Raw genomic sequence first — 14,007 nt, 5'->3', positions numbered from 1 at the left:
TAAATCTTGTTATGTATATTTTATAATTTTAAAAATATATCCAAAATGGGTAAGAAGGATTCTCCTCATCCCTCTTCTGACTTCAGATGGTCAGGTAATAGGCCCTCAAGTCTGAATTTGTGAAAATCTTCTTAAATGATAAACCTGTTTGACTAGTCTTAATCATTTGTCTCCAAATTATTACCATGTAATTTTTTAAAAATTAAATACCCCTTAGAAATTCTTCTGTGAAACCATTTTTGGAAATCATTCATTATAGAGTGGGTATATGCATATATATATGGAATTTTATAGAACTATGTTACATGTATATAAAGGGATAAAGGGATTACCTTTCTTATCCCCATTTTAATTACTATATATAGTTTTTTTTTAATAGAAATCTTTTCTTTTTAAAATGTTTCTTTTCTTTTCTGAAATGTTGGAATATTCTGTTCTTTTTTTTTTTTTTAACAAACTTAAACTGAAATGTCTATCTTATGTTAAAGACTTCTTTTTTTTTTTTTTTAATTATACTTTAAGTTCTAGGGTACATGTGCATAACGTGCAGGTTTGTTACATATGTATACTTGTGCCATGTTGGTGTGCTGCACCCATCAACTCGTCAGCACCCATCAATTCATCATTTATATCATGTATAACTCCCAATGCAATCCCTCCCCCCCCCCCTCCCCATGATAGGCCCCAGTGTGTGATGTTCCTCTTCCCGAGTCCAAGTGATCTCATTGTTCAGTTCCCACCTATGAGTGAGAACATGCGGTGTTTGGTTTTCTGTTCTTGTGATAGTTTGCTAAGAATGATGGTTTCCAGCTGCATCCATGTCACTACAAAGGACGCAAACTCATCCTTTTTTATGGCTGCATAGTATTCCATGGTGTGTATGTGCCACATTTTCTTAATCCAGTCTGTCACAGATGGACATTTGGGTTGATTCCAAGTCTTTGCTATTGCGAATAGTGCCACAATAAACATACGTGTGCATGTGTCTTTGTAGTAGAATAATTTATAATCCTTTGGGTATATACCCAGTAGTGGGATGGCTGGGTCATATGGTACGTCTAGTTCTAGATCCTTGAGGAATTGCCATACTGTTTTCCATAATGGTTGAACTAGTTTACAATCCCACCAACAGTGTAAAAGTGTTCCTATTTCTCCACATCCTCTCCAACATCTGTTGTTTCCTGACTTTTGAATGATTGCCATTCTAACTGGTGTGAGATGGTATCTCATTGTGGTTTTGATTTGCATTTCTCTGATGGCGAGTGATGATGAGCATTTTTTCATGTGTCTGCTGGCTGTATGAATGTCTTCTTTTGAGAAATGTCTGTTCATATCCTTTGCCCACTTTTTGATGGGGTTGTTTGTTTTTTTCTTGTATATTTGTTTGAGTTCTTTGTAGATTCTGGATATTAGCCCTTTGTCAGATGAGTAGATTGCAAAAATTTTCTCCCATTCTGTAGGTTGCCTGTTCACTCTGGTGGTAGTTTCTTTTGCTGTGCAGAAGCTCTTCAGTTTAATTAGATCCCATTTGTCAATTTTGGCTTTTGCTGCCATTGCTTTTGGTGTTTTAGACATGAAGTCCTTGCCCATGCCTATGTCATGAATGGTACTACCTAGATTTTCTTCTAGGGTTTTTATGGTATTAGGTCTAACATTTAAGTCTCTAATCCACCTTGAATTAATCTTCGTATAAGGAGTAAGGAAAGGATCCAGTTTCAGCTTTCTACTTATGGCTAGCCAATTTTCCCAGCACCATTTATTAAATAGGGAATCCTTTCCCCATTTCTTGTTTCTCTCAGGTTTGTCAAAGATCAGATGGCTGTAGATGTGTGGTATTATTTCTGAGGACTCTGTTCTCTTCCATTGGTCTATAGCTCTGTTTTGGTACCAGTACCATGCTGTTTTGGTTACTGTAGCCTTGTAGTATAGTTTGAAGTCAGGTAGCGTGACGCCTCCAGCTTTGTCCTTTTGACTTAGGATTGTCTTGGCAATGCGGGCTCTTTTTTGGTTCCATATGAACTTTAAAGCAGTTTTTTCCAATTCTGTGAAGAAACTCATTGGTAGCTTGATGGGGATGGCATTGAATCTATAAATAACCTTGGGGATTATGGCCATTTTCATGATATTGATTCTTCCTATCCATGAGCATGGTATGTTCTTCCATTTGTTTGTGTCCTCTTTGATTTCACTGAGCAGTGGTTTGTAGTTCTCCTTGAAGAGGTCCTTGACATCCCTTGTAAGTTGGATTCCTAGGTATTTTATTCTCTTTGAAGCAATTGTGAATGGAAGTTCATTCCTGATTTGGCTCTCTGTTTGTCTGTTGCTGGTGTATAAGAATGCTTGTGATTTTTGCACATTAATTTTGTATCCTGAGACTTTGCTGAAGTTGCTTATCAGCTTAAGGAGATTCTGGGCTGAGACAATGGGGTTTTCTAAATATACAATCATGTCATCTGCAAACAGGGACAATTTGACTTCTTCTTTTCCTAACTGGATACCCTTGATTTCTTTCTCTTGCCTGATTGCCCTAGCCAGAACTTCCAACACTGTGTTGAATAGGAGTGGTGAGAGAGGGCATCCCTGTCTTGTGCCAGTTTTCAAAGGGAATTTTTCCAGTTTTTGCCCATTCAGTGTGATATTAGCTGTGGGTTTCTCATAAATAGCTCTTATTATTTTGAGGTACGTTCCATCAATACCGAATTTATTGAGCGTTTTTAGCATGAAGGGCTGTTGAATTTTGTCAAAAGCCTTTTCTGCATCTATTGAGATAATCATGTGGTTCTTGTCTTTATATGCTGGATTACGTTTATTGATTTGCGAATGTTGAACCAGCCTTGCATCCCAGGGATGAAGCCCACTTGATCATGGTGGATAAGCTTTTTGATGTGCTGCTGAATCCGGTTTGCCAGTATTTTATTGAGGATTTTTGCATCGATGTTCATCATGGATATTGGTCTAAAATTCTCTTTTTTTGTTGTGTCTCTGCCAGGCTTTGGTATCAGGATGATGTTGGCCTCATAAAATGAGTTCGGGAGGATTCCCTCTTTTTCTATTGATTGGAATAGTTTCAGAAGGAATGGTATCAGCTCCTCCTTGTACCTCTGGTAGAATTCAGCTGTGAATCCATCTGGTCCTGGACTTTTTTTGGTGGGTAGGCTATTAATTATTGCCTCAATTTCAGAGCCTGCTTTTGGTCTATTCAGGGATTCAACTTCTTCCTGGTTTAGTCTTGGGAGACTGTAAGTGTCCAGGAAATTATCCATTTCTTCTAGATTTTCTAGTTGATTTGGGTAGAGGTGTTTATAGTATTCTCTGATGGTAGTTTGTATTTCTGTGGGGTCGGTGGTGATATCCCCTTTATCATTTTTTATTGCATCTATTTGATTCCTCTCTCTTTTCTTCTTTATTAGTCTTGCTAGCAGGTCTGTCAATTTTGTTGATCTTTTCAAAAAACCAACTCCTGGATTCATTGATTCTTTGGAGGGTTTTTTGTGTCTCTATCTCCTTCAGTTCTGCTCTGATCTTAGTTATTTCTTGCCGTCTGCTAGCTTTTGAATGTGTTTGCTCTTGCCTCTCTAGTTCTTTTAATTGTGATGTTAGAGTGTCAATTTTAGATCTTTCCTGCTTTCTCTTGTGGGCATTTAGTGCTATAAATTTCCCTCTACACACTGCTTTAAATGTGTCCCAGAGATTCTGGTATGTTGTATCTTTGTTCTCATTGGTTTCAAAGAACATCTTTATTTCCGCTTTCATTTCGTTATGTACCCAGTAGTCATTCAGGAGCAGGTTGTTCAGTTTCCATGTAGTTGAGCGGTTTTGATTGAGTTTCTTAGTCCTGAGTTCTAGTTTGATTGCACTGTGGTCTGAGAGACAGTTTGTTATAATTTCTGTTCTTTTACATTTGCTGAGGAGTGCTTTACTTCCAATTATGTGGTCAATTTTGGAATAAGTGCAATGTGGTGCTGAGAAGAATGTATATTCTGTTGATTTGGGGTGGAGAGTTCTATAGATGTCTATTAGGTCCGCTTGGTGCAGAGATGAGTTCAATTCCTGGATATCCTTGTTAACTTTCTGTCTCGTTGATCTGTCTAATGTTGACAGTGGAGTGTTGAAGTCTCCTATTATTATTGTATGGGAGTCTAAGTCTCTTTGTAAGTCTCTAAGGACTTGCTTTATGAATCTGGGTGCTCCTGTATTGGGTGCATATATATTTAGGATAGCTAGCTCTTCCTGTTGAATTGATCCCTTTACCATTATGTAATGGCCTTCTTTGTCTCTTTTGATATTTGATGGTTTAAAGTCTGTTTTATCAGAGACTAGGATTGCAACCCCTGCCTTTTTTTTGTTCTCCATTTGCTTGGTAGATCTTCCTCCATCCCTTTATTTTGAGCCTATGTATGTCTCTGCATGTGAGATGGGTCTCCTGAATACAGCAGACTGATGGGTCTTGACTCTTTATCCAGTTTGCCAGTCTGTGTCTTTTAATTGGAGCATTTAGTCAATTTACATTTAAGGTTAATATTGTTATGTGTGAACCTGATCCTGCCATTATGATATTAACTGGTTATTTTGCTTGTTAGTTGATGCAGTTTCTTCCTAGCCTCGATGGTCTTTACATTTTGGCATGTTTTTGCAATGGCTGGTACCGGTTGTTCCTTTCCATGTTTAGGGCTTCCTTCAGGGTCTCTTGTAAGGCAGGCCTGGTGGTGACAAAATCTCTAAGCATTTGCTTATCTGTAAAGGATTTTATTTCTCCTTCACTTATGAAACTTAGTTTGGCTGGATATGAAATTCTGGGTTGAAAATTCTTTTCTTTAAGAACATTGAATATTGGCCCCCACTCTCTTCTGGCTTGTAGAGTTTCTGCCGAGAGATCTGCTGTTAGTCTGATGGGCTTCCCTTTGTGGGTAACCCGACCTTTCTCTCTGGCTGCCCTTAACATTTTTTCCTTCATTTCAACTTTGGTGAATCTGGCAATTGTGTGTCTTGGAGTTGCTCTTCTCGAGGAGTATCTTTGTGGCGTTCTCTGTATTTCCTGAATTTGAATGTTGGCCTGCCCTACTAGGTTGGGGAAGTTCTCCTGGATGATATCCTGAAGAGTGTTTTCCAACTTGGTTCCATTTTCCCCCTCACTTTCAGGCACCCCAATCAGACGTAGATTTGGTCTTTTTACATAATCCCATACTTCTTGCAGGCTTTGTTCATTTCTTTTTCTTCTTTTTTCTTTTGGTTTCTCTTCTCGCTTCATTTCATTCATTTGATCCTCAATCGCTGATACTCTGTCTTCCGGTTGATCGAGTCGGTTACTGAATCTTGTGGATTTGTCATGTATTTCTCGTGTCATGGTTTTCATCTCTGTCATTTCGTTTATGACCTTCTCTGCATTAATGAGTCTAGCTGTCAATTCTTCCACTCTTTTTTCAAGATTTTTAGTTTCTTTGTGCTGGGTACGTAATTCCTCCTTTAGCTCTGAGAAGTTTGATGGACTGAAGCCTTCTTCTCTCATCTCATCAAAGTCATTCTCTGACCAGCTTTGATCCGTTGCTGGCGATGGGCTGCACTCCTTTGCAGGGGGAGATGCGCTCTTATTTTTTGAATTTCCAGCTTTTCTGCCCTGCTTTTTCCCCATCTTTGTGGTTTTATCTGTCTCTGGTCTTTGATGATGGTGACGTACTGATGGGGTTTTGGTATAGGTGTCCTTCCTGTTTGATAGTTTTCCTTCTGACAGTCAGGACCCTCAGCTGTAGGTCTGTTGGAGATTGCTTGAGGTCCACTCCAGACCCTGTTTGCCTGGGTATCAGCAGCAGAGGTTGCAGAAGATAGAATATTGCTGAACAGCGAGTGTACCTGTCTGATTCTTACTTTGGAAGCTTCCTCTCAGGGGTGTACTCCACCCTGTGAGGTGTGGGGTGTCTGACTGCCCCTAGTGGGCGATGTCTCCCAGTTAGGCTAGTCAGGGGTCAGGGACCCACTTGAGCAGTCTGTCCCTTCTCAGATCTCAACCTCCATGTTGGGAGATCCACTGCTCTCTTCAAAGCTGTCAGACAGAGTCGTTTGCGTCTGCAGAGGTTCTGCTGCCTTTTTGTTCGGAATATTCTGTTCTTGACCCAGATGCTAGGTACAAGAGTGTACTCAGTTTATGAAATCTGATTGAGCAGTGATAAAATCTTCTTTACAGAAGAATGCCAATTAATACCTGTAAAAAGACTGATAGAATTAGAAAAACCATCATTTTGCAACCTTGATGGTAATTATCAGTTCAAGCAGGAATTATCAACGGATGCTAAAGCTAGTTTGTAGAAGACTGATGAAAAATAGGATATTCTCAGAATCTCTAAGTATTTCCCCAGAGATTATTTATTTACTACAATAACTTACTCTTTGTTCAGTAAAGACCTCAGGTGTATGGTTAAGAAAGACAGATTTCAGCCAGGCAGTCAGGTTGTATTAGCTACTCCTACTCTCCCCATCAGTATGACTCACCACAGAATCAGTTCATCTAGAGTGGGAAGAAAAAGTACTGTGACCTCCTGCTGGTCAGAGGACCCACCTCTCATGGTAATAATTCCATCTCCAGTTAAGAATAGGTGCTCTGAAAAATTTATGGGCATGAATGCTTATATGTAAAATTCACAGTGAAGAGAGCAATTGTATTATTCGGGGAAAAAAGATGGAAATTCACCAATAAATATCTTTTAAGAAAAATGTGTAGGTTAAAAGTATTCTGAATTTTTACCAAGGTTGTTAAACCAATTCAATGGGGAACAGAAAAATCTTTTCAACAAATGATGCTAGACAACTAGATATCCACATACAAAAGAATGAAACTAAGCCTGTTTTATACCACATGCAAAAATTAACTCAAAACAGATCTGAAAACTCAATAAAACTCTTAGAAGCAAACATATAAATAGTTCTTCATGACTTGGGATTTGGCAAAGGTTTATTAGATATGATACCAAAAACATGAGCAAAAAAAGAAAAAATTGATAATTTACACGTCATCAAAATTTAAAATTTTTGTGTTTCAAAGGACACAATCAAGAAAGTGAAAAGATAACTCACAGACTGGGAGAAAATACTTTAAATCACATATGTCATAAGGGACTTGTAACTAGAATATATAAAAATATCACACAATTCAACAATAAAAAGAAAAAATAACCAAACTAAAATCTGGGCAAATAATTTGAATATATATTGCTCCAAAGATACACAAATGGCCAATAAGCACACGGGAAAACATCCTTAGTCATTAGAGAAATGCAAATTTAAAATAGCAACTATGTGAGATGATAGATATGTTAATCTGCTTGACTATAATAACAATTTTACTATCTATATGTATCTCATAACATCATGGTGTAAACTTCAAATATATACAACAAAATTTATTTTTAAAAATATCACAATGAGATACCACCTCACCATGAACAGGATGACTATTAAAAAAAGTCAGATATAAAAAAGTATTAGTGAGAATGTGGAGAAAGTGGAATTCCCCATGCCCCAACACATTGCTGGTGGGAGTCTCAGGTTGTGCAGCCACTTTGGAAAAGAGTTGGGAAATTCTTCAAAAAGTTAAACAAAGAGTTCCATTGAACCAAGTAATCCTACCTCTAGATCTATATCCGAGAAAACTTTAAATATATGTCCTCATAAAAACCTGTACACAAATGTTCATAGCAGCATTGATAATAACCAAAAAGTGGGAATAGCTTTTTCCAATCAGTATATAGAGGGATGAATGGATAAACAAATGTGTTATATCCATAATATGAAATACTGCTCAGGCACAAAAAGGAATGAAGTTATTGTTACATGCTACAACATAGACAAACCTTGAAAACATATTATGTAAAAGAAATCAGATGCAAAAGGCTACATTTTATATTATTCCATTTATATGAAAGGTTCAGAAGAGGCAACTCCACAGGGACGGAAAGTAGATTAGTGGTTGCCAGAGCAGGGGGAAAAAGAGAGTGACTAGTAATGCACATGGAGTTTCTTTTTGGGGTGACGAAAGGTTCCAAAATTAGACTATGGTGATGGTTGTACATCTCTAAATATGCTAAAACCTATTGAATTGTATTTAAAAGGGTGAATTTTATGTAAATGTATTTCAATAAAGTTGTAATAAGAAAAACATATTCTGAAATTAAAGCCTAAGTTGTGGGTGACATAAGGCCCAAAGGGAAATGGTCTTTAATAATGCCATCGGTCAATAGAGCCACCTATCGAACCAGGAACGAAGAGTATGTAGATGAAGTTGTATGATCGCACGGAATAGATGGAAAGAGTAGGACACCCCACTGAGAAACAAAACATCATCCCATAATACGGTATCCCAAGTTCTGGACGTCTACACATTAACTAATCCAAGGTTGCATAGAAATTGTGGCAAGAGTAGAAACCTATTTCCCTTGACAAGAACCAAATGAACCACCCCAAATGGCTGGATGTTTGCAGACTCCTCTCCCATACATCTTTGCTCCTACCTAAGAGGGAAGCCAGAGGAAGAAAGCACAAACATGCTTAGAGAAGAGAGAATCCTAGAGCCTCCATTTCTGTGGTTTCTACATCTGACCAGACCCAAGTAAAAATAAACTGCTGCTAAAAGAGAACTGGGAAACCTTGACTGGGCTTCAAAATTCAAAGTCCATGTACATTTTAATCAGTAAGGCATACATAAAGTGATGCATGTTTCTGTGTCTGCTGGCTTAATATCTCCAGAAATTGCAGTGTCAACGTTGCCCAAATTCTCTGTCTGCTGCATAGTGATCTCCTGATGCAATTCACATGTTGCGCAAGGCTGCCTCCTTTATTGCATAAATGCATTAAAAGAAATTTCCATGTCCAGAATTATTTTAGCCACTTTGTGAAAAATATATATATGGTTTTAAAAATGTATAATTTCAAAACCCATACACATGTAAGGTAAATTTACCATAAGCTTATTTTAGTAGAGTCCTGGGATGAAGCCATTGTTGTTCTGAGGCAAGAACATGTTATAAGCCTTTCCTTACAGAGGAGCAGTCGTGTTTCCAGGCTTAATAGGGAGCATCTAGTGGGCTTATTAAGGACAAGAAGTGTGATAGACTCATTCTGTCATCCTTTCACAACCTTGATGCTCAATGTTAGGCACAGTAGATTCTCAGTAAGTGGTTTCTTTTTTTTCTTTTCTTTTTTCTTTTCTTTTCTTTCTTTTTTTTTTTGAGACAGAGTGTCGCTCTGTTGCCTAGGCTGGAGTGCACTTGCGCAATCTCGGCTCACTGCAAGCTCTGCCTCCCAGGTTCACGCCGTTCTTCCGCCTCAGCCTCCCAAGCAGCTGGGACTTCAGGCGCCCACCACCAAGCCCGGCTAGTTTTGGTTTTGTATTTTTAGTAGAGACGGGGTTTCACCGTGTTAGCCAGGATGGTCTCGATCTCCTGACCTCGTGATCCGCCCACCTCGGCCTCCCAAAATGCTGGGATTACAGGCATAAGCCACCGTGCCCGGCCTCAGTAAGTGATTTCTAACCCACTAAGTTAATGAACGACAAATAACTATGTGACCTGTGGTTACCATCTATCAGTTGTCCTTCACTGGAATATAAAATTCTTCACTTCCCCTATTTTGTATTTGTATCTTTCCTCTTTCATAGGGATAACTTTTGTTCTTAGCAATATCAGTATATTTACCTATTCGCCTAAACCTGCAGGTGTGTTGGGGTTGAAAAGTCACTGCTGAAGTTATCCTTACAGACTCACATTTTCAATGATAAGCTCAAAACTTATCAGTGCTAAATCTCTATGTATTTTCATTTCATGCTCTACGTCAAAAATAAAATTTTTCAAAAATAATATTTTTCTGACAGTTATTTGATCTAGGGCTCCAAAACCTGACTCTGAAGTATTGCGATATTTTATAGAGGTTGAACATTCCTTATCTTGAGAAAAGAAGTGTTTTCCACTTCAATATTTTTCAGATTTTGGAATATTTGCATTATATGCCAGTTAAGCATCCCAAATTTAAAAATCTCAGCATCATGTTGGTGCTCAAAATGTTTCATATTTCAGATATTCAGATTAGGAATGCTCAACCTGGAATGTCAAGCCCCAGCGTCATCATGCTAAGTTGAGATGTACAAGATCAGGTTTTGAAACATTACACAAATCTTATCAACTAATCCTCTTCACCACTGATTGCACTATACCCGCAACTTCAAAATGCAAATAAAGTAAAAATAAAGTACTATCTATTCACTATATCAATTTTAAAATGTCTCAATATAGTGTTAGATAACAGTTACATACCATTTATTAGGTACCAGATATTCATCTTTATCTATTCTAAGTAATTTAATCTTCACAACAACCCCATGAGGTAATATTATTTTCTTTATTCCCATTTGACAAGTGAACAAAATGAGTAACAGATAAGTCACTTGGCCAATGTCACACAACTCATAAATTAGAGAGCTGGTATTAAATCCAAGACAATTATCTCAGAATCATTCTCTTAACTATTACGCTATGTAGCTTTGGGTTAATGGAAAGTGTATGGTGTTACAGGCATGTCTATTCATTGCTGGTTGGAGGTATATGGGAACAAAACTTCCAAAAGACAATTTCTTACGTATCTCTCTGAGTCTTGACAGTCATTTTTAGTCTTTGAGTTAATATTTTGACTTCCAGGCATTTATTTATTCTAAAGAAATAATATATAAAATGAAACTGATTTATACACAAAGAAGTGTTATTTATAATCACAAAAAGACAATAGAAAATATGCCAAATGTTATGAGAATGTTTAAATTAATTATAATTAGTAGAGATAATGAAATATTTGGCAACCAATTAAAAATGATATTTAAGTATTTTTATGATATGGGAAATATTTGTGACATAATGCTAAGCCAAATGCAGGATACAAAGTTTTATATATACTACCATCTTATGTCTTAAAATATAGAACGGTATTCATTTAACAAACATTAAAGAGCTCCTCTACGTTATCCATCAATAAACAAAACAGACAAAGTCTGCTGCTCTGGTGTAGCTAACTTTCCATTGAAGCAGGTAAACAATGAGTATATTAAGTGGATAAATTCTACAGTGAATTCAAAGGCTAAGTGCAATTACAAAGAGAACAGAGCAGACTGAGGGGAATTAGGAATGCTGGGTTGGTGCATAAGGGTTGCAAAATTAAATAGAGATAACTCTCACTGAGACAGTATGATCTAAGTAAGACTGGGAGGAGGTAGAGGATTTAGCCAAGTGAATACCTGAGGGAAGAATATTTCAAGCCGAGAGAACAGCTACAGCAAAGGCTCAGTCGCAGACACTATTAGTACCATACACGTATTCTGGGTGCCCACCTCTACACACCTGAAGACAGTTTACTGCAAACACCTGTGACTCATTTCCAGCGGGCCTTTATTTTCAGGCCAAAGAGCATGCTAAGCCAGTACTTGGGGCAAGCTGGAAGTTAATAGCCCTGGAAGCAAAACTCAACTAATGACAGCTAGGGAGTTGTTGAAAAATACCCCCAGCTTTCTCAACTTGGGTAGGATAACACAGAGACATGTTACACACTGTCCCCTAGAGAGTGTTTCTCAAACATTAATTAGGGTGTAAGAATCACCTGAAGCCCTTGTTAAAATGCAGATTCTGATTAAGTAGGTCTGGGGTGGGGCCTAAATCTCATTTTAACAAACTCCCAGGTGATGGCAGGATGCTGGTTCATAGACCACACCTTAAGTAGCAAGGTCAGGGCTCTTCAGTGGGATTGGACCCACCTGCCTCCAGCCTAAGTATATCTTGTGTCGGCTTCTTTTCTGTACCTGACTCCTAGTCTCTCTCCCACAGTTTTAATTTGGCATCACATTTGAAATAAACTAGTTGCATTTACCCTGTCTTAGAGTCTGTCTGCTTCTGGCGGAAGTCTACCCACAGGAATGAGCCCGGTGAGGTAGAAGAACACAATGAATCCAGGTGACTAGAACAGAGTGATTGAAGGTTTCAGCAGTAAGAAAAAGAAAGGAGCTTGGAGAGGTAATGGGGGAAGAGCATAAAAGGCCACATTAAGGGATTTGGCTTGTTCTCTGAGTAAAATGGGGGTGGGGTGGGGGAGGCGCATTGTAGAGTTTTGAACAGAGGATGTCATTATGATATAGTGACATTAACAGCCTCACTCTGGCTACTGGTAGGGGTCAGGGGAAGAAGCAGGGAGGCCATTGCATCCAGTGCAGAGATGATGAAGGCAAAGGATGGGGGCTGGAAAGGGAAGCAAATAGGGGGGGTGACATGTAAGAAGTCATCAGATTCTAGACACTCAAGTGAAGTAGTCAAGGAAACAGTTAAATCCTAATAGGCTAGAGTCTGGGAGGGAAGTTGGTAGCAGGAAATCTAAGTGTGGTCATCTTCAGCACCCAAGTGGCATTCAAAGTTATGGGACAAATGAGATCACCTAGAATGCAAGTGTAAGTAGGAAAATATTCAAGTATAAGTAGGAAAAAAAAAAAAAAAAGAAAGAGTCCAAAAACTGAGCCCTGGAACACTCCAGTATTAGAAAACTGGAAGTGAATATGCTCAAAGTCAAAGGTAGAAATATCTGTGGAGGGATTCTAGTTGGTTATTTTTCCTTACTTTCATTAGCTTGATTTTAGTGGAGCCAGAGACCCAAGTGATATGCAACACCAATGGCATGTAACTCTGTTTCATTGTTGCCCTGCCAGTCAGGAACACTATGAAAAGAATCCAGAATATTTTGACAACTCAAATCAGGCAAATAAAATTCAATGAGGTTTCAAAAGTATTACATAAGCATGTGAAACATCTGATGGAATGGAAAGAAAATGTGTTTTGAGGCAGATAAGAAAACATTAAAACATACTAAGAGAATCAAGTAAGTGCAAAACCTAACAAAACAGTGAAGAAAATTACAAACCTCGATGAGACTGGACAGAAATGTTATATAACAATAACCTGAATGCAGGAGAGGACAATGTCTTCTAAAGGGCATGAGGTCCCTGTTGCTACAGTAATTTAAAAAAGCAGGTTGACTTGTAGGTAAGTGACATGTGGAGAATCAACTGCATCTAGACCCCAAATATTCCATTGATTTGTAGCCTTTACTGGCTCAAGATAGTACAACTATTCTTTAAACAGAAAGGATTGGAATTTACCACAGAGAGGCTAAATCAAGCCCATAATTATATTGTAATTGTGTTAAGTTCATGAAAATTATTTATGTAAAAATGGAAATAACTTATATGTATTAAAATGTCAGAAATACTTAAGATAATTTGATTAAACTAACATATGAGTCTTGAGATTCTAAACTGAAACAAAATTGATTTTGAAATTGTGATCTTAGTTATTCAAAGAGAACTGTTAAGTTTCTTAAAGTGTTGAGATGTTTAAGATAACTTGATATTGACTTTGTAAGTTTAATTTATTTTAAAGAATTAATCACTTGGGAAGATTCTGTTTGAGTCAAAGTTCCTATAAAGAAAACTAAATATTTTCAGGTATAAATGCCATTTAAAAAGTTAAAAATTGTTTTGCTAACCTCATTTGTAAATGGGACATAACATTAATTTAAAGCCTCCTTGATTTTAACAAGTGATTGTTAACATCTCCTATATTTAAAATAGAATAAGATATACAAATGGGGCCAGTAGCTGTAGTTCATGCCTGTAATCCCAGCACTTTGAAAGGTTGAGGTGGGTGGATCACTTTGAGGCCAGGAATTTGAGACCAGCCAAGTCAACATGGTGAAACTTCATCTCTACTAAAAACACAAAAGTTAGCCAGGCATTGCTGCACGTGCCAGTAATCCCAGCTACTCAGGAGGCGAAGGTATGAGAATTGCTTGAGCCAGGGAAGCAGGACATTGCAGTGAGCCGAGATCGTACCACTGTACTCCAGCTTGTGCAACAGAGTGAGACTTTGTCTCAGAAAAAAAAAAAAAAAAAAAAAAAAAAATATATATATATATATATATATATACACACACACACAC

General features: G+C 37.8%; 1 protein-coding gene across 2 annotated transcripts in view; it reads right to left on the bottom strand.

The window, feature by feature from the left end:
- Positions 1-14,007, bottom strand: part of UNC13C (unc-13 homolog C) — a 701,690-nt gene that overhangs the window by 611,950 nt on the left and 75,733 nt on the right. The gene's annotated exons all lie outside the window — the stretch shown is intronic.

This window comes from Rhinopithecus roxellana, chromosome 5, assembly GCF_007565055.1.
Source record: "Rhinopithecus roxellana isolate Shanxi Qingling chromosome 5, ASM756505v1, whole genome shotgun sequence".
Classification (NCBI taxonomy): Eukaryota; Metazoa; Chordata; class Mammalia; order Primates; family Cercopithecidae; genus Rhinopithecus; species Rhinopithecus roxellana.
Note: the sequence above shows the minus strand (reverse complement) of the source record. Positions and strands in the feature narration are given on the sequence as shown.